General features: G+C 33.6%; 1 protein-coding gene across 2 annotated transcripts in view; it reads right to left on the reverse strand.

Moving 5' to 3' along the window:
- The window catches only part of LOC137927112 (protein bunched, class 2/F/G isoform-like), a 156,181-nt gene that overhangs the window by 130,747 nt on the left and 4,388 nt on the right, over positions 1–21,046 (reverse strand). The window lies entirely within an intron of this gene.

A 21,046-nucleotide genomic window follows, 5' to 3' on the forward strand; every position in this document is an offset into this window, starting at 1 on the left:
GCAACGCATATTTTTTCAAAGCTAACATTGATATACATACCGAGTGTGTTAAAATTGTACACACAAAACATAAATTTAACAACATATAGCATCTTTTTCATAGCAACCCAACACGTAATGCATGTTTATACTTTGTACAATGTGATAAGATTTAAGTGGTTGCCCCCGTAATCACCGCCTACTAATGTAATGATAAAAGAGATGTTATGGCATGCCCCGATAAGAAAATCCATTACGAAAAAATGGACTCGTACAAAACTACGAGCTATTTGCAAAATTATTTATATGTGCATGCAAATTTGCAAGCCCCAAAATGATTTTTATCATCTTAAATTACTGGAAATTGTATGAACTGAATTTCAAAGTAATATCACGATTATGATATCAAGTATAGACGTGGAACCGTCTTCACTACTTTCAAGAAAGATAAAAAAAATTACGAGTCACCTCGGTAGGTGCATGTTTCGTAAATTTATAAAGCTTGTCATTTACCATTTAACACATATTTTATAGTAATAAATAATGAGTACAGCGCGTTCAAATTTTAATATTTATTGTTAGTAGACTGTTACAAAAATATAAAGAGATTTGTTTTTACACCGTCATTTCAGCCTTAATAGGGCTACTGTTGGACGTATGCTATGTCATAGATTTCTAGAAATATAGGGTGAAGGAAAATTAAGAAACATAAATACTATAATAAACTCAAAAAGCATAATGATATAAAAATAAAAAGTATAACTGAAAAAAATAGACAAGTCTCGCTTAGAAATAAATCAATATCTACATCATTACTATGCCGCAGCAGAAAGTTAGGAAGTAATGACAGCACAAAGAATATAGTACCTTAACGGTAAGGCCTAGTCACCGATTTTCTATAAAATACGTGCGTCGGCGAGACAAGACGGTGAAAGCCCGTCTGCCCTTGCGACTCTAGATTCACAAGAACGTAATTGCACATGCCCGGTAAAACGGTTCTGTGAATCAATAACTGTGAAAGATCAAAGAAGTATTGATAGAGGCGATAAAGCAATCTCTACGGCGGGAAAAACTTGTAAGTACCTGTCTTTGGAATCGATCTATGACATTAGTGAGTTTTACGCAGCCATAAAAGATAGTTGGATATCGCCTATTGGAAATCCACGATAATTTTTATATTATTGTAATTTATTGGTTTTATTTTATGTAGTCGTTTCTCCTATAATCCGCTTGATCAATATGCTTAATATAAAACAAGTGTTACATGCAAAGTACAGCGTTAAACCAATTTTATTCAAAACTAATCAGCAAACTCGACGACGTATTTATTACGTATTAAATCATAGTAATAATAGTGCTATTACTCAAATCATTTATTTTACAAATAAGTGTATAAATTATAGAATTTATAACAGGAAAAAAAAGCGTGGGTGCGCCATGAGTAAGCGTTATCCACATGATTTCACACTAGTAGCTTTAACCACTGGCTGGCGACAAGGTGTATTGAAAAAACAAAGATGGTTAACGCAAAACATTCAGCCGCCTCTCAGTTACATCGGATATAATTATTAATGTCGTCGGATGTGGTAATAAGGCTCGCTCACGTCGTCGTCTTGCGCTCGCGCCGTGAAACAAACTTTAATCCCATTAGAAAGTCGTAGATTCGGCTGTAAGGCCGATGACCGGCACAGTTCACAAGAACCACCCTGTAATTGTGGAACGAATGGTGAATACTGAAGTTATTAAAAAAATATTGACAAAAATCTGTGGCTTTTACAATCTTATTCTTCATAGGGAGATAATATCTTAATTATGTATAAAAACTTTTCTGAAAAGATAGATACTCTGGTACGTCTGAAGAGATTAAATGATAGGTGACCTATGTCTAGCAGTGGACGTCTTACGGCTGAAATCAAGATGGCTGTAATAAATCAAACCCATTGGCATCATCAGGAACATGTTTTAATAGTGATGCTGATGACAGCACAGATTTATTTTCGTTACTCGACATTATATAGTACATCCTAAAACGACGATCTTAGATAACAAACGTAGAGAAATGTATCTTAACGTATTAATGATTTAATAGTATCTAGTCTGTTACCTTTTATTATATCTTTAGGCTGTGACAGAAACATGATGTTCACCAGACAACAAGTCGCTTTCGTTTCAATCTTGAAAAAATCAAGTACTAAGGCATTTGTGCTTGTAATGCAAGTCGGATACGGGTGGTATTTTCTAAAACGGCGTGATTCATGTCCGTCGGAGAAAGAATATAATATTTTCAGACAAAAAAGAAAGGCGCCACCGTGGTAACATATCTGATTACAATTAATCAACGGGTTTACCATATTTATCAATTACTTTATCGAACAAAATTATTGATATAAATTCTTTCTTTATCAATATTTAATAATTGTTACTATTTAACAAATTCATGCTTCTTTTGTATATATTTAAACTGAAAATGAAAATTTCGACACTAAGTCGACAAGCTTTTCAAAAATAAAAACATTTTGACATACTATTTTGAGAATATTGGACTCATAGGTTGTTTTATACAAACAACATTTGGCACGTGTCAAATAATATAGGCTCCATTGATTCCATTGACTTTGCCGTATAATTCGGTAAGACAAGATGATTTTTTTTTTACTACAAAACACTGTTCACGACTGCAAAGATTATAATAGTATACATTTGTTGTACACTATTTTGTTTAAAAATTCTAAATTATTCTAAAAAACAAAAAATAATATCACTAAATTAGATTTTTAAACATTGTAATTTTGACGATATACATATGCATTGCATTAAACACGAATGCCAGAAGTAAGACGCGGTATGTTTTAAATAATGTCCTGGCATCAATTACGTTGCAGCCAACATTTGCGAGCGCGCTTTGATTCGTTTCGAGGTATCCGTCAAAAGTATGTGATAAGATCTTAACCACACAGTTCGCTTTAAAGAAAAAAGCGAAAAGGTTTCATATTTTACAGTATATATTTGATGCAATATTATAAATATAAAACTTTAATTATTGAAATATTTAAAATTATCAATTTACATTTATAAAAATGTAGCTCTTCACACTGACTATAATGTCTCAATTAAAATCCTGTCAATGGAACTAATAACTTTCTAATTAAACACAATTTGAAAGCGAATTAACAACAAATAAATAAAAAAAAAACGATGAACGGATGCGCTCTAATGTAGAATGTGTTATACGGCTTTGTAATAGAAGCAAAAAATTTTAACTCAAGATAAATGACCCGTCAGCAGCACGCCGGTTGGTCGGTGAATTCGGACAGGAAATTATAACTGATTTTTGTGCCATCACCGAACAAAAGAGATCCAGTGAGAGTGAATCTATTCCATGAACACTTTTTACCGTCTATAAATAAAGTAACTGTACCAACGAACAGTTTAGATCCGTGACCTAGTGTGTATAGAGGTTAATATTTAAGCGAAAACATATGAATGCCTTTTATATGTAGATGTTACTGCTTTTGTTCAATTAGCCGCTCATTACTGGAGTGTTTAAAAATGTAGAGCAGTGCTGCAGTTACCCGACACATGCACCGCATACATAGGTTAGCCAATCTGGGGAAATAATCTTATTATCAAACCGTTGCGAAGTAAGAGGGATTTCGCATTAGTTAATAAACTGTGACATTGTATGACATTTCATCTCAATCCATAGGAGTGATAACTGGTGAAATTCGATCGCCTTTTGCACTTAAAAAAAACTTACAATCGATAAGTGAAATCTTATCATAGCGTTAAATCAATATCGGTACATCAAAGGGTGTACTTAAAGAGATTTTATCTGTATGATATATATTTACAATAAAATAAGATAAATGTTATTAAATTCTCAAAATATTACCGCGTGTTCACCGTGCTATAATATATAATCGAATATGATTCATAAATCTTGTTACCGGAGTTGTTATGCAAATTTGTGCACTAAAACTTATTCATTTATTTTAAATTCGACGATTAATTCTAGTGTTTGCTGCTTGGTTTCGGTTGAAGTTGACGCTGTTAGTCCTGGGGCTTTTATAGGTTCATGGGAACAGAGGTCACGGAGCGGAAGGGTCCCTAAGTAATTCTAGTATGTCGATGGCAGTTGTACTAGTTATTAACTGTGTTAAAGCCGTCTGTATTCTTCTCCTTTTATATGAAATTTGAAATGATACATTCAAATATACTATATGAAGAACAAAAAAATAGTTGGGTGAAATATGTATAGGACATGTTTTATCTATTAAACTTAATTTCATGAAGTAAAAACTAGCACTAAATTATGATAGGAAACCTTTTAAGTTTTTAATCCTTGTTATACTTTCGGCCTGCCGTCCCGCTGTGACATTGTTAGCTTTAAACATGTATTGTTATGCAGTGAGTCAGGCGACACTACTTCAATACCGTACACAATTACATTAGCAATGCCGATGTTTAATATTAAATTCTACTCTTGTTGCTCCTTGCACTGATAAATTTATATTATTAAATGGTTAAATTACATGTAATCATGTCAATATGACGTATTATCATCATTTCAGCCATTAGGCCTCTGCGGCTGGACATAGGTTTCCAATATAATATTTCTCATTGATTCCCCATAGATTTTGAATAGGTGCGGTTTTTATTCAGCGTTTTCCAACAACCATAACATAATACTTATGTCTAATTCATTAAAGTAACAAAACAAAACTCTAAACTTATGCATAGGTTATGTCAATTGACTTGAAAAATTGAACACATATAACATTTATACAATTATCATGTAGTTTTAAGTATCATCAAATAGATGTTCAAGATTTTACTGAAATTGACGCGTATTCGGTGAAATCGTCTAATCAAAATTATTTTTGAAATAAAACTATAGACGGCAGGCTGTAAAATCTTCCGATAAACGAATAGGCGAACATTTTATGAGCTGTAAAGCTTTATTACAAGCGCGTCAACGTCAAAGCATGTCTTCTATGACCGTACCGCATACTCGTGCGATGAAAATTCCACGCATCGATATTTTTAGTGCGATCGACGATATCTAGTGCTATCGCGAGTGAAAACTGTAGCGTCCATTTCTATAGGTGCATTTATATTTTTATACGTGTACGGGAAGGCAACAGTCGTCAAACTTGTTAAAACCGATTAACAATTGTAATCTCTCTCAAGTTACTACCCCAATTAACATTCTCAGTGTTAATATTAATAGGTGAGTCGAAATTTGCACTACACACTTCGACTCTTCTCTTATATTTACTAAATATTGATGTTTATTTTGGGAATAAATTTAACAGTCTTTTAAATTAAACTTATTTTATACCCATAAATATAATTGTCACGACAGCTATTTTTATATTTCTTTTTTTTGCCATCGAAAATTTGCTTACATTCTATTTTAAGAAAGAATCTATCGCTACGATAAATGTTCTTAGAACGTTAATGAAGCGGTTCAAAGAAAAGTATTGCGCGCCGGTTCATGAGCTAATGGCGCACTGGCACTGACAACGGAGTCAAGTCGAACTGAAATCCGATTCTTATGATCGAGTTTCTAAGAAACGTTAAGCTGTATTTACAGAGTGAGGAGTAAAGAAATTTGCGTGGTACGGACTGGTGCGATGCCGTGACCTTGCAAGGTAGACGGTAGACACTCTTAATCTAATCGATGTATTTATAAAAATAGGACTGTGCGCTAAAATGCCACTGCTCAGGAAATTGCGTTTAACTATTTAGCTTAATACCATTTCCTTAATAGCTTCAGTCATGCCACTTTATGCTTTAACGTCTAATTCATTTGTACGAGCCGTCCAAGTCTTCACTTCCGATTATCTCGAAGTGATAGCTGGATAGGCAGCTACTAATTAGTGTGATGAGTAAACGAGATTGGATTGAAGTCTAATCACGAACGAATGAAACATAATGAGAAAAGCGTGACTGCAATGCAAGTGCTAAATAACATTCATTCAAGCTTTTAAAATATCGATGGCTTTAAACACGGCGTTGTTGCAGACGTTAAACAATAAGCTATAAATCTGAGCAGAAAATAACAATGTGGGTCGACAGCGCGCTCGGAGGCTCCCGTTGCGTTAACAACCAAAAATGGCAATATAACCGTGTCGGATGCAAATGCGCCACATTTCGCATGCACGAGGCCGCCGCGGCATCCGATGGTGTCTCGCTTTATGTTAATCTTCATTGATTGCAAATCGGCTCGAATCGAATCTAACAGAGCAGATAATAAGGTGCGCCACGTCGCTGACTCAGGGAGCATTGCGACTGTTCCAGCTAGCATGTTCGTTAGTCATAATATTCAACATATTTTTTCGATTATTCCGCTTCTTCCGTCAAAATTTTGCTGAATTCATTTTAGAAAGCAGTTTTTTTAGACTCTCATATAATGAACGCTAGCTAAATACGGACAGACAAAATAACGGATAAATTTTCTATTCACCTAATCTTGTATTACATGAAAAGATAAAGTACAAAATACGCTGTAAGATAACGAAGAAAATGCTGGACATTTGTTATCTAAAAGTTTGCAACCGACATCTTCAGTGCTGTGAAAATGTAATTGTAACATTACCTTTTATTATTTTTTAAAGATTATTAAAACTTCTTACGAAACCTTGTGACGTGTTCATTTACATGAATCGAAAGAGAGAAGAATCGCTTTAAAGTAGTCAATATAATATAGAGAATTGTTAGCACGTTTACAGTCTATAGATTTCATTTACGATAGCCTTTTTTTTGCAGAGTGCGTGCTCATAATTTGATCGGCTAAAAATAGACGTCGACAGCAAAACAGAACACTTTCTCCATCAAAAAATAATATGTCGGTTTTTAGGCTCTGTTTGCATGGTGAATGGAAGGGAGAGGGCAATGAACTTACCGAACAGCCGGGAGAGCAAGAGGCGCCGCACTGGGTCATACAGGTATATTAATTTAACGAGTACTGAAGTCCTTTCACAAATGAACTTTGCTCATTACCAACTCTTTCTTGTTGCCATTTAGTTAACAATTTTATACATTACTGCAATTGGGAATTACGGATGTTTTCTTAAATCAACAACAACACAATCAAGACCGCCACGATTATGGATATTGAGCTGCCCACGTCCAGCGAATTCCCGCGACCCTGTCATGTCTTTAGTCCACCTATTGGGGGTCCTACTCACGCAATGTCTACTGGCTCCTGATCACCACTCAAGAATCATTCGGTTTCTCGAATATTCAGAACATATTCTTAAGTTTTAAGAGTATCCACTCTGATTATAAGTGTTGTAAATCTTTCGTTCTTGTGTAGACTATTATTTTAATTAATACGATACACTCTTTATTTGAATGATAACGTTAATTTAAAATGACTATGTATTCCCACGTCTATTATTCTGTGGCACAATAAACGAATCTGTTAGATTCGCAATGAACTAGATTGCGACGGTAGAAGATGCTGCGAGCAAACTTAGTGGCATAATAAAGTTCAGCAGTTGAAAGCTACATTGCAAGCGTAATACTATAAGCGTCATGAGTTATTTTAATGAAAATAGAACTTAACTGTGTTTCGGAAAGCTTTGTTTACAGTTCGAAACAAATTCAAAAATAAATAATAAAAGTTCCTAGCGATAAATCTTCTTTCTGTTTGCTTATTACTTACTTCTGCAGACTAACAATACGCAAACATTGTTATGTAGTAAAGTAACCGATATAGCCTAGCGGATTGGCAAGTTGAAGTAGCCGTGGCTAGGCCGCATAGCGAACAAATCAGATAGCTGCTGGGGCCTAAGGTTCTGCGTAGCGTAAGACGTCCACCCACACGACCTTGACCTAGGTCGCTTCCTAACACCCTCATTGGAAATCTATGAAGAAAGCTAATGTCCAGCCGTGAACATCCTACGGCTAAAAAAACGATGATAATGTTCATTGTGTTATAATTTACCGGCCGCCATACTTAATAATATATAATATTATTGGACTAATAAAACGAAACATTTTTGCCTTCAAGGTGAGTAGTGCTAACGTATGGTTTAGCATGTCTGCATATCAAAATTTTCAGCACCACATTGGTATGGATGGACAGTATACAATTACAAGGCAAAGGCGAACGTTTCCTCTCGTCTCGTTCCTCAATCGTATAAAGAGATTAACACTGATTTGTAAGATTGTCACTGGCATAATATTTATAAAAATTTTTACTGTTTAAATTAAACTTTTAAATTCAAAAATTAAAAATAACACTGTCACGAAAGTAAATAATCTTGTTTATAATTAATTTAACATTGTTTTTTATTTTATTGTTATTTAGAGAGCTAATTAATACTGTTTTTCTGTTTTATACATTCCTTAACGTACATAAGCCAGGATAAAGATCAGGCCATATGTTTAGTATACAAACAATTGTAAATATATATGATGTTTTGCTTATGGGGGTCTATCTTTGCGTTTGGATGCAAATAACTATAAAGTTTATTAAAACATATTGCGTTTGTATTTTTTATTTATTTTTTGTTTTTCAATAACAAAATAATTAAACATTGTAACATTACTAACTTAACAAAATTTTAGTCTTTATAAAACTTTAATCTACATTATGAAACACAATAGTAATGAAAAAATGATGTAAAAAAAAAACATTTCCTTTAAATACCACACTTTTTACAGATGAATGGTTGATGTAAGCATTTTCCGCATGTTTTTTACACTAGGAGCAAACTTTAGTTGCTCTATTACTTGTGCAACAATTTACTTGGCACTTTTTTTCCCTTTTTGAAAATTCCTTTCAGGTAAGGCTATTAAAAATGAAGCTTGTTGTCTTTTCATGCCTTTCTTAATACTCAGCAGCTAGTTTACATTTAGCTATGGTTGGAAACAGCTGTTCGTCAACTGTGATATTTGTGGCTGTTTTGACTGTTTTCAATGAATGGGTACTATGCTTTTGATACTAAAGAGAATTTATCTTCTCTTAGACGTTGCCTTCCGTCAGTTTATTGCATAAAAACGATGTCCTGACATTTTTTTCCCATAAGCACCACGTACATACAAAATACTTATAAATACCTCCAATTTATCTCGAGGTAAGCTCCATTCTTTTTCCAAAACTCTTCGTGCTTTAAATTCCGTACATTTTATAATGTATTCTATGACATGTTTGTCAAATAGTAAATGAAATGCTGTGCTTGTCTTACTTTTTAATATATTTCTTTTGGTGTATCCAGTTGGACCAGGTACATTTTCAGAACCTGCCAGAAACCTCATTCTCTTTCGGCTTCTATTTACATTGGAAATATCTTCCCGTTTTTCTTATGTGTTTGACGAGTAATTTTTATATTCGCTATCTATTTCATAGTTACTTTCAAAAAAATCATCCTGCACATCTTCTCTTTCAGATCGTGAGACTACATGAATCTCTCCGAACATTCTTCACCTATATTATTTGTAATACTTCTTTGATTCTGGAAATTCTGGACATCTTTAGAATTAGATACAAATTAGACTAAACTAAAAAAATAAAAATGAAAACCACAAATGGCAATTTGAACAAATTTTACACAACTGCATATTTAAAATGAAGTCAAGTCCCTGCGAAGTAAATCCTAGAACGAAAAACTGCGTTGTACATTTGATTTTAGAACTAATCACTTCAATGATCTGGAGTAAAATGCAACAATGCAAACAATAACGGAATATTATAACGGGGGATTCCGTGTTGCCGGTCTAGATTTTCAAATTGCTGGAATTTTAGTGTAAAATGATTGAAAATTGGACAATATTGTAAAATCGTTAAGGTGTCAAAGGACACCTCATGGTAGAAATAGGTATATCATGTACGTATATATAGATTCAGGATGAGCTGGAGGAAAATGATAACGCTAAATAAATTTAACAAATACTATACGAAAAGTCAAAACATTAGCTATGAAAAAAATATTAAACTTTGAAATTAATTTCAAGTTAAAATTTTAAATAGTGTTTTTTTCCACCTTTGGAAGTAATATTAAATAAATAAATTTATATACATATACATACATATACACATATATTTTTAAATATAAATCAATTGTTTGTCACTTGAGAACTGTTGGACTGATTTGCTAAAAATATTTCAAGACCAAAAACTTGAAATATTTTTGGAGGTTCAGGGAAAGTTCAAACGATGACAAAGATATAACGACAATTTAATTTTCAGATTCAAAATGTTCCTTTGCTGTGAATAATTGGATGTCTTTACTTTTTTTTTTTGACAAATATTTGTAGGTGCTTTCATAAATTTGTTTGCTTCATAACTATAGTATGAGGTCTCATCTTTGGCCTGTTTTGTTGGAATACAAAACAGTTAAGTTTCGGAAATGAAAAAAGTGTGTGATAGTGTCACCTCGTAGGTGATACGGGTCATCCAGTTTATAATTAAAATACCTGGTTTAAACGGTGTTGTAGCTAGTAAAGTTTTAAAGTTTATCTCCAACAAAGGATGGCGCTTTAATCGACGCACGCATCGATAGTGAAGCGGTTAGGTTTACCATATTCCACGGCCGCCGCGTCGCAGCAGGCGCCGGTTGCGAATCCATGTCACATATCGTTGTAGAGCAGTCGTAATCGGATGCAGCCGACGGTTGGCGTGCGTCACTTAATACAGCAGAACGCAATTTCTACGGCTTCGACGTCACTCAGTTTACTCTCGGTAGTTAGAAACGTGTCACCGCCGACATGTGATTTGCGTATCGCATGCGCGTATCATTAGTTTGCTGGTAGTGTTTGTCATTGATCTAGAAAACTAGAAATGCAATTATCTGTCTGATGTTTAGCTTACATACCCTTTTTCGGATTACTTCCATGTCGCATGCATATCAAAATCGTCATCGTTTATTTTTTTTTTTGTACTTCCTTGAAATAAGCGACAAGCAACATACGAACACCAAGCATAATATAGGTAATATGTATCTAATTCAATAAAGAATATTTACATATAGAGATCTAGTCTGTTAAAATAAACCGCTCCAGATTTTGCTCGGCCGATTGTACAGTCTAATCGGCCTGAGTAAAATACTTGATCCAAATCAATGATTTATATCTCCGTCACCTGGCACCTTTCCCTTTCCGCAAATCGTATTGGTGTAAAATTTCGCACAATATAATTCCGCATTGATCGCGGATTTGGTCACTTCCGTCACGTGTGTTTAATTAATTTTATAGCTTTCACTTTATATAAACAACCTTTCAAATATATCCGTCGAAAACAAAAAATGTTTTTGCAAACAAGCTATTGAGTAAATTTACTTGCGCTCTAAAATGTACATGCATTTAACGCAACTCGAGAGTTAAAATTCCAATTTTGGACAACAATATTTGTTTATGTCACAACAGAAATTGAATTCGTTTAATATAACATAGAGTTTTTTATTTTAAATTATTATACAGTGACCACTAAAATTACATAAGGTGATTTACAGGTGTGTAGAATGTCACTTTATCGGTACATCTATTCGAATGGAAAATATATGTCCTCCTACACAATCCACCGTATAATTAAATGAATAATATTAGAAGGTTCGATTACCTTCTTACGCTAAACATAAGTTTATATTAATTTAATCAAAAAAAAAAAAAGTTTTTTATTATCCTTGTGTAACAACAACGTAATACAAATGATTAAGTAATAATTAAGCAATAAGTAAGGGTAAGCAGTCATCGTATCTCGGATACCCTCCACAATGTTGTAGGTCAATAAACTTAGCGCTTTATCAAACGACGTACGAACAGTCGCCTAGTTCGAACTCTTGCGCCGATAATGATTCAACTGGAACCGCACTCCATTTTAACTTTATCGAGGCTCCTACGCTTCCTAACATCGTTTGTTGTTCGTAAAAGGAGTCACTGTTTTAATTTTCTAATAAACTTAGCAATTTTTTAAACCATTGTATTTATTATTAACCTTTAATACAATAAAGTGTTTTTTTTTTAGAAAAACTGTAGAACAGCTGTTTGTATAAAATACTAGAAAAGTTTAACTTGTAAATGGCTACTAGATTTTTATTATTATTTATCTAATTTCATAATTATTTCAGCCATAGGATTCCAATTCAAACTTACCGAATTTGTCGGTAAGCATGCCCTGAATATAATTTACATTACTATATAATTATAGCACTTACTACAAAAAAGAACAACCAAATCAACACTTATAAGTTGTATGTAAAAGTGTGAAATATTCCATACGTTATTAGATTTTGTTTTGATTACACCATTTTTTGAGAAAAAAATCTTCTAATTCGTAACATAATAGTAAAGCGCCGTGACGCAGCGTCTAAATAATAAATAGCATACAACTCCCTCCCTCTTACGAAGCATAAAAGTAAAAAACCTAATTTTTATTGGATTATTTTTATGTTCTCAACCTCAAAGGTACTTTGCAGCATGCATGATTAAAAGCAGGACTGAGCTGACAGCTGAGCGGACATTTATGTCATAGTTATACAGGCAGGATGAGTGGAAATTCGTGCAAAAACTTTAAAGCGGGTGATTATTTAGCTATTTGTCGGCAAAAAGCTTGAAAGCTTTTTCACGTATTTTTAATCACCCCGCAAGGTGTATGGGATTCACTGTGGGTGTGTTCAATATGTTATATTAATTTATTTATTCTATTATTAAATGCAACAGGCCAATAACTTCTGACAGTATTAAAACTCAGAGATAGATAGTAAACAATAAATAATTCTAACATATAATAATTCTAATTTAAACGCTTTTTTCGTTTCACTTTATTTATTATTTGTGTGCAACATTCATTTTCTGACATCTGTACCATACTTTATTTGACAACAAATGAGCACCTTCAAAGCTTTTCCACCTATAAACAATCGTCGTGTAAAACCCGTAAAAATTTGTTCCACTTTATGAGCAACATTCGAGTAAATTTACGAATTTATTAATCAATGGTTGATTTAGACCATGGATACTGACCGCGGCCCGCCGGTCGGATACTGGTGGCCCGCCGAGTGCAAAAATAATCCTCTCGTTCATTCGAAAAATATTGAATTCCATTCCAGAATAAAACCCAAAAAAATTAACTTCCTATACTTCTGGCGCCCGGCCCGCCATTAGTTCATGATTTGCCTGAGTGGCCCCTAGTCTTAATAAGTCTGTGCAACCATGATTTAAACCTTCAATTCATCGTTGTGAAATCGATATTTGGGCAGACTAACCTGCGTTTGAGTTCCGGCGCTTGACAGATATAATTCAACTATTAGGTACACTAATGTAAAACACAATAGCATATAATGTTACCAATCTTAACTTTACGCAATTAAATAACGAATATCGTATTCGTCCCACTTATCACATGAAGCCTTAAATTTAATTAAATATCGCATTGGAATTATGTTAAAACGCGGCTCTTCGCAGTCGATGTTTTTTGGACCTGGCTTGCACTACTGTTCAAGTGGCATTTGCAGATTCCGCAGGTTAGTGGAGTCAGGGCGCTTAGCCTAAAACGTCTTTTAAGGTATTAAAGCTCGAGGACTCCCCGGGAATACTACAGTTACTGGAATGGGAGGCTGCCGATCGATTCGTCAGACGCTCCATGGATTGACTAGGCCCACGAGGATATCTTGACTTGGTCTGTATCTCGACGATAATATCCGTTTATCATTCTGACTCAAGGGCGCTCGAGAAGGCTGAACCTCGAGTCAGTTGCTATAACCTACATAATATTAGTACTACTTCGGAAAGTGTTTGGAGAAGAAGTGGCTGAATAAACTGCAGCAACGCATCTATTTAATATGATCGGGGGTTGGCGACCCCTGTGACACCCGAGCCAACCTCGACTCCGACAAGGCCGGTTGGTTTTTAACTTGTTATAACATTTAATAATTTCCTTATAAGGCGTATGCCAATTATATAATACCCCGCGACTCGACAAATCTGAGATAAGTTTACTGTGCTTTAAATATCATTTTGCTATAGATCTGCCCCCTAAACGCGAGAATATAGAATAAAACATAAATAAATATATTTCCTTAGATTAAAATTAGGATTAAGGCGAATACATGACGATAAACTTAGGATAGCCAATGTGATTCTACTTACGTTTATATAAAATGAAATAAAACATAATAAATACTTTTTTATTTTTTCTCTATAACTATTTAAGGAATAGAAATAGCTGCCTGTTACTAAGTAAGAATAACGGAACAAAGGACGATAAAGGGTGTATTATTAGACACATCGCCCGTGCAGAGGTCAATGAGCGTACCACCGCAGTATCCAATAGTTCTGTTCTTTGTACTCTAATTACGTACTGTTATTTAATTAATGAACCGTAAGTCTTATTCTCAGTTGGACAGATAACGGATACTAACACGTTGATGTTCACATAAACTGTTCAGGACTATAAATAAAATTTATCTTTTTTAAAGAACGAACTGTTTCATTGTATGAATGGTATGCGAAATATGAACAATTTAAAACGGTTCAATCGTCTCATACAAATCACTACTACGTCGTAATATAAGACGCAATAAATCTAATGACTGATAATTTGTTTGCACTATCAGTTAACGAACCGAGATATCGATTTATTAGAATTAAACAATACACAAGTCGGTTGGCAAGTTTCACACTTGTCCGCAAGAATTGTTCGTTTGCAATTTAAATATATTGAAAGAAAACGTCGCAAGGAGACGAGACACGACGTCACAAAACTATACACAACATTGCAAACAGTTTGTTTACATTGAATTTAAATTTAAAAGCTATTGTTTGCGCCAATTTTCGCAAGCGCGTATATAATATACGTATGGACAGACAGAGCGAAACGAAGGTCGCAATCTAATTAGTGGCGTGAAAATATGCGCGGAATGTGCGCCGAGATCCTCCGGCTCATCGGGCTATTAACGAGATCATTACTAGCACGAATCCGCTATCGGAGGCGCTATTAACAAAATGCTCTGAAAGTATTAGCGTGTCCAAGTTCCAGAACGTTCCAGTTTAGGCCGATGTGAGTAAGTGGCAAAATTAACTTTCTGCATAAGCACATGTCATGATTAATTAGTGTATGACTCTACAACACGAGTCACTTGCATGTCTTTGAAATAAACATTATACAGGATGATTATTTACAGGTGTAAGAGCTTCATAGGCGTTAATGTATAGCACGTTTGCTGTCCAATAATGTAAGGCATATCAAATTCAATCAATGATTTCAGAAATCATAATGATAATACAGAAAAATATATCATTGTCATTGTTTCAGCCCATAGGCGCCCACTGAAAGACAGGCTTAGAGGCCTCATCCAAAGATGTCTATGGGGGGATTTACAACTATGGTCATGCTTGGCAGGAAGAAAATGATCTCAGTATGGTATTATGGCACGCAGAGAACGCTGCTGCCCATCTGTGACTTGTTTGTGAGCAGTAACAATCCTTTATAATTTATACTTATATACACTTATATTTATATCCCAGGAATCAAACCTATGACATAAGATCAAAAGTCCCAAACCTCTGCCACTGAGCTACCACTGCACGAGAGAAAACATTATTAATATTTGTGTTCTATTAATACATGACACATTCGTTTCCCAAAGTGATTTGAAAGTAAATATTAAAATCATGATCAATAATTATTTCTTTATATGCAAACATCGATAGAGTAGCCCATGTACACAAGAAAATGAAAGTTATTTTAGCCCAAAGGGAAGTTCAATGCTCACGTATTAATGACTCAGTTGGAGGTATTTTTATAACACTCGTTTATAATCGACACGAGGACCGTTATCTATGTAAATGCAATAACTTTCTCACTGCTTGAAAAAAAAAAAACTTCAACTAAGTTTTACTTTTACATTTAAAATTAAATTATAAATTATTTAAAAAGTAACAGATAACATACACCTTCGTACTAATATTTTTTTATTTCACTTCAAAATCAATTAAAAAACAGCATGTTTTTTGTGTTAATAAATATTGACATTTTATTATCAATTACAAGCTAAAAAAACCGTTATCAATTTTTACGTCAAAATGTGATAGTAATCATGACAATTTAAATTATTCTGCTTTTTTCCTAACATTGAAAATAACGTCAATCAAATTAAAACACTTGTATAACAAATTGATATTTTAGTTCCGCATTGATATTCAAACATGCAATGTCCTTGTATAGCACGATAATAATTACAAAAAAATCCTTCATCGAAAAAATCATCGGCAGCTACTACGTAGTTACACGCCACTAGTACTGTTAGATTATTGTACATGATATATCAAACAAGTTCATAAAGTTGAGTAAAACAACATTGAAAACTTATACCTGACTTTATACGCAAAAGATGATCCTAAATCGAAAAATTACCTATTCCTTGTGTAATCAATTACATTACAGTGTTACTAATGCTTATATGTTATGTCCAAACGTAATGTAGTAAAAATTACAACTCACATAATAATAATAAAAACCACATGAAATAACCGCAAACAGAGGAAAGGAGAACAATTTTTTTATAGAAATAAATACGTTTTCACATACTACAGATTGTAGCCGCTTTAAGGAAATTTTTCTGGATACATATAGCACAATGCAACCTCTTTTGTCGGTAGTATAATATTACAATTATATATTGACAGAAAGAAACTTCTGTCCTAACAAGGCAGTATAGTGGTAACCATATTGTATTTTTAATCGTGGACCACGCCTGGCGCCGGGTAATCGAATCCTTCGTTTGTTTGACAGCAAATTGTCCATAAACTGTTACCTAACATACATCAAGAACATCAAATAATAAACATGTTCTTCGAAATAATATCATTTATTATCGAGATCTATAATGATTTCCTAAAGGTATTATGCATACAGATGACTTCAATGTAAAGGGTAACTAGAAACTTGTGTAAAAGCTTCAAAGAGGTAAATGTATAGTTCATTTTCTGTCAATTACTGTGTAGTACACCCTGTTCAAAAATTAATGGTTTCAGAAATAAAAATAATAACCTTATGACGACAAACTGAGAAAAAGTGTTTTTAAATTAGAAATACTACATATAAAATTAATTATTGTTTACTAAATGTCCCTGGAGACTTTATACAGTCAGAAATATTAATGTAACATATTTCAAAGTGATTTCTTGCAGTTTTAAGGTTTTAGTTATACTTCATCTCTTAAAGACTTTTAGACATGTAACCAATCATCATGTAAGCGAACTACAGAGAACAATTTAGACAAAACTAATATAATCTGACGTAATAGATTGTAGGAACGATTATTTCAATCATTGTTTATCTAGTTTCATAACTGTGAAAAAGTCGTAAAAAATCCAATCACCTCACATTACATTCGCCACAACGCGTGACGTCACAAGGTATTCGTGGCAAGTGCATTGACGTCCACGTATCAACTCGTAAACTGTTAGTTACATTATGCACACGTCTAATGACGATAAGGGTTGTATAAAGAGTTGCGTGAAACAGAACACGATACAACAATTAATCAAATGCGACTAATTTAATAATTAGACGCTGTGAATTGGAATAAATTAGTGGCTGAGAATCGTAATATTAAAAAAAAAAACAATTATGCAATTATTAAAGGAATGGGCTTTAACAACAGGTTTACGAACGATTTTTTTTTACCCAACTATTGCTGAATGTTTGCTTGTATACCGCCTTTTATTTAAAAAAAAAAAAAAAAACTAAATGAGCAAGTTTATAGCAAAACGTAATAAATGTTTTGAATTGAAATACATTTACCTATTTTACATATACATACTACTGACTATAATTAAGCTACTTTTATCAAAACATTAAATATAATAAAAGAGTAAAGTACGACTCTTTTTTGAACGGAATGTTACTGAAGCTGAAGTGGCATTTGAATATTACGCGGGTTTCAGTTAGTAGGGCGCAAAAAGCACCTAGCCCCTAATACCTCTTTTTAAGTAGAAAACTCTCGGGGATCCCTCGGCACGGACCGCTACATACTACTAGTTTGCCGCTAGGCTCTTAAATTGCCTGGATCCCCGCTCCATGGAGTAATTAGACTTACGACCCCAACGGGGGGATATCGATTTGGGCTATCACTTGTCGATATTATCCGCTTAGTATTCCGACACACGGACGTCTGAAAGGACTGAACCTCGACTTAGTCGGTTGCAATTGTCGGGCCAATCACAACGTCCACTTCAGAAAGCCAAGTGGCGGAAGGAACTACTGCAACGCCTCTATATGCTGTTGGCGTCTTATGTGAAGAGCTCAAAATATTAATAATTATACGAACAATCTATGCTAAATTCATCATTGATTAAACTACTTTTGACCGAGATTACAAAATATAAAAGTAAAGATAATATGTCGAGGTCATTTATAATAATGGGGACTGATGTGGATCAACTATTGAACGTAGCAATTATTGTTTTCTCGTCACTAAAGATGTGAGTAATCTCTATTAAATACCAACGTTTTTCACAGGACTGTAACTATGGGAAACGATTTTGATGGAATAAGCGTCTTACACGTATCATATAAATTGTTAATTGCAATAAAAACCTACCAACGTTTTATCCGTCAGATGTTACAAGCGCTAAACTATGACTAGAGTATTTGTGCATACTTTCACTAATAAAAGTACGTTAACAACATCGCGTAGAAACGCAACGGTGAGATTCACAAATGAAGCTTTTGTCGTAAACATGAAATTAAAACCAGCTTAATATGTTTAGTACAATTTGCTTCATTATTATTTTTCAAGTGCAATGCTTTTTTCCAAGTACTACTAAACCTTGTTAAACTGTAATGTTATCACAGGCCATTAAAAGAGATTCTTTAAATATTAATTGACTAGTGTTAGTGAATTATTGTATTAGTAAGTTGATATAAAAATTTTGCCGCTTTCCACTGAAAATATGAAAACGAACTGTGCGCATATCCCCTAATGTTAAATAAAAAAATGTAAACAAAAAAGAGATTTATTTCGGAACCGTACATATACAGAATGATAGGTTATAGAGTTGTTATATATAACTCTGTGGTTTTTACAGAAGTGAATGTATAGCTGTTTTCTCTGTAAAATTTTTAAAGCTTTTAAACCCATTTCCAACCATCCTCTCGTCGTCGTTTCAGCCCATAGACGCTCGCTGTAAGACATAAGTCTTCTCCAATGATATGGAGGGATACACTATAATCGCCTCGCTTGGCAGGCGGATTGGGATTGCAGTGTGGTATTATGGTAAGCAGACGACGCTGCTGCCCGTCTCCTAGAGATTTATAGCGGTGGAAATCTTATATAATTATTGCATAAAGTGTGAATTATATAAGATTTAATCCCGGGAACCAAACCCACGATATACGATGGTAAGTCTCAGACCAAAGACTGTAGGGACAGACAATTATGAAAACGCTTTTTATTACTATTTTATTATTACGTTATTTTTTATTTCTGCACCCAAGGTTTTTGAATAGAGTGTATCATATACTGTTAACAATTAAAATGAAATGAGCTACACATTCATCTTATTAAAGCTTTTGCAGTATAAAATTTATACCTTTAACCATACACCCTGTTTATGAATCAATAATGATCGGCAAACCAAGCTTCCAATTTCGGATTTCAATATAATGTTGTGTAATGTAGATTTTACAGAAATCGAAAAGGAATTCATAACAGGTGATCCAAATGTTTGTCCAATATCCTCGAGGTGATAATCACCAGCCAAAACTTATAATTTAGATGTTTTATATGCATGCACAGCGTAGCCTGTTTTAAGATTTGTAATGTTTTTGCCTTAAGTAAAAAACAAAATATTAAATTTATAAAATGCACTGTTTTTGCTCTTCACGCGAAGTGCTGAAACCAGCAAAAACAAAGAACATATCGAAAACATATTTGTTCTGGTAAGCCTGATAGATCTTTTGTGACATGTACAAGTTCTGTTTTCAATTGTTCTCTTATATTAACTTAACACCGACATATATTTCCTAATATCTACATAAATTAGTATATATAATGTGCCTTATAAAAAATTGGTGTTGGTGTAGTTGTATACGTTGAATATATTGTTGAAAGGATACATAACAATCAATTTTATTCTTACAAACAATATTATAATAAGAATAATGTTTTAATACCCGTGCAAGCGATACCACGTATCAAATAATTGGTACACTCCATTAGCTGCTAAACAACAAAGCACTGTCATTACAGTCTATATATAGTATTATGCAGTATGATGCATGCAGTGATCAGGAGGGAATGGAGGGCTCAAGTTTCGCGACCTTCCGTTCTCGACTCGATTACCAACGACGCCGGCGTTTGCCTGGCGCCGTCTTGGGCCCTCTCTTAGGACATCGTGACTTGAATACCGAAGGGTTACGCATGATTAAAATGCCACGGCTAATGAACAAAATCCGCAAGTGTGAAATGTTCGTTCACGTTAATGGAATAATAAATTACAGGGTTATAACTATTTTTAGCGATTGTATTTTGCCATAAAGTATTTCTTTATATATTTTATTGCCACTGGCATGAAGACCGTGTCCATTCACTTTCTTTCTTTCTTAGTAATCATTTTTGCAAACATTTTGTGCCCTCTCCTTACTTCTACTTGAACATATTCAATACTACCGTCTGTTATTTTTACTCTTGTGTTTTATTTACATTTCTTACTTGTTTTTTTACTAATAAATTAACTAACTTTGTTTATATTTACTTCTTTATATAATCATTACATATTTTTGAATACAATTAAATTACGGATTTCCGAATCTTGCAAAAAAGTATTTAGAACATTGAGTTTAAATTATTTGTATTGATAGTAACAAAAACGTGTAAAAATAAAAAAAATATATAATGCAAATAACTGCAATTGAAATAATAAACCTGAAGTGAGAATTTTTTAATTAATTATTAGTACTCGCACGATAAACTAAAACAATACTTTATGTGCCCTTACATTGAGAATATTCACTTAGTCATTACTATCCATATAGAATCATTTGTAGTGACCACTTGTCCAATTTTACATGAACTACAAAAAAATTGAGCTGTTATAAATTGATCGTTCATTT

This window comes from Battus philenor, unplaced genomic scaffold (assembly GCF_028537555.1).
Source record: "Battus philenor isolate CCGP_79_NKW_IND1 unplaced genomic scaffold, ilBatPhil1.0.hap1 SCAF_3, whole genome shotgun sequence".
NCBI lineage: Eukaryota > Metazoa > Arthropoda > Insecta > Lepidoptera > Papilionidae > Battus > Battus philenor.